Source organism: Sphaeroforma arctica (assembly GCF_001186125.1).
Source record: "Sphaeroforma arctica JP610 unplaced genomic scaffold supercont1.165, whole genome shotgun sequence".
NCBI classification, from domain to species: Eukaryota; class Ichthyosporea; order Ichthyophonida; genus Sphaeroforma; species Sphaeroforma arctica.
The window spans coordinates 15,273-17,484 of NW_014040393.1; positions in this window are offsets into that span (position 1 = coordinate 15,273).

The window sequence follows — 2,212 nt, forward strand, 5'->3', positions numbered from 1 at the left end:
GGGAAAGTGAGTACATATAGACGGTAAAAATATGCGGATGTATACGGCCTTGTAGATATGCATTCGTACGTAGACGAACAGCATCGAGTACTGAATAATTCAAAAGTGTAATTTAGGTTGATACTATCTGGATTTATCATATGTTTTTACATAATGCTCGTATACAAATGTGAGAACAACAAAAATATCAAGTTGTGCAGACAGTGATGTATGCATTTCATTTTAAGATAAAGACAGACACATCTGTGCAATAACGAGACGGCCATTTCTATTTAATATAGAGATTTACGAGCAGAAGTGTAATATGTGTTGGTATTCGACATCAACGTATCAAAGACATCCTGAACGTCAAAGAAATATAATTGTGCTTTCATATATGCCCGCATTCAAGACACTCGTGGCTGAAGCTTTATTGAAGGTGCGCTTGCTGATAAAATACATGAATACTTTTAAAATACAAAAATTCTTGCTAATGACGCAATGATACTTCCGAACCTTGTATAAATGTATAAATACATAAATACATACAAACAATGCAGAAATACTTCCTAATCTTACAAAAATACATCATATAATGAATTTGTAAATAATTTCTATTCATGAGAATACTCCTAATAATCCATAATTACGTCCTGACAATACAGTGCCAATCTTCCCCGATAATGCAGTATGTAACTATTTCCTATAACATGTCAATATTTCTAGTAATTAAACGTGCTTCCTAGTCATAACACTTGAATATTTCCTAATGATAAATACAAGAAAGCTAATAATGAATAACAACTTCTCAATAATGCAAGAGTAATATATGGAGCGAAAACACGGGAATGACAAAATTCGCTGTTGTGCCTTTCTGCCGTAGTTGCCATGTTGTTTCTATAACTTATGACACCACCTGTTACCTTAGAGAATATGCCAACTGGCATCTTAAGATTGGATATTACATATGATATGCAAAACACAATATTCAATGCTGAATACTTCTCTTTTGAAAAGGCAGATACGTGTGAGAGTGCGCGATTGTATATGTGCGTGTAAAAAAACAATTTTGAATAAATATATCATTGTGTACCAGGGCATATGCACAAGTCACAACTTGTACATATGCCCTGGTACACAATGATATATTTATTCAAACACATGTCACAACTCACAACACATAAAAACATATTAAATATCAAGAGATTTAAAAAAGCATAAATATCTATAAAAAAAGAAAAATTTAAAAAATGCTCAGGAATCCGGCGGGAGGGTTGTAAAAAATTCTAAATCTGATGCCATCATCGATTTATATGAAGCCAGCGGGAATGTGTATTTTATAATAGTAAAAATAGATAGAATAAAAAGAGCACTGAAGGTCTGAGACCTGTCACCTGTGTGACCTGTGGCATATTTCTATTTTTTTATTTTTGTTTACCGTATATTGTCGAATAATAATAATAATGTATTTGATGACTATGTGTACAATATCTACGCTTTTTTTTAACTCAAAATATTACTTATATAGCAATAGATCAGTGTAAATAAATAGAATTTTTATAAGACCTGTGTAGTACATACAGTGTATATATGCAAACATATCCTATTGCCACATCCTATATGGGTTAAGAAGCACTTAGTATAGGCATCATGGTGTTCTCAGGGTGGATGTCTATAGGGTTTGCACCCTGGACTGAGCGGCCAGGGGGTATCTCTGTAGGTGAACCAGTTGAAGGGTCAACTAGATACGAGAGCTTGGCCTTAGAGGATGCACAGAACACAATCTTGACGGCGGTTGCTCAGCGGACGCCTAAAGATAAGCAACAAGGTCTGTGGGCATTCTTAGATATGTCTTATCTGTTGCGCGATTTAAATTATAATAACAGAATAGTTAGATGTGTGCCAGCAAAAGGCAGAACCATGCCGACATTATGTATACATGTCTTCAATTGGTGTTAATGTCACCTTTAAGTATATATACGAGCATAATTTTTAACAATATGTATATGTATGCAGATACAAAGAAATTTTTATGTGTACTGTTATTATATATATTTTAATTATAACTTTTCTTATTTGTATTTTTAGATTTATTGTATATCTATCAATTATCTATCTATCAATTTATATATATATATATATATATATATGTATGTATGTATGTATGTATATATATATACATATATATATATATGTGTGTGTGTGTGTGTGTGTGTGTAGTGTGTGTGTGTGT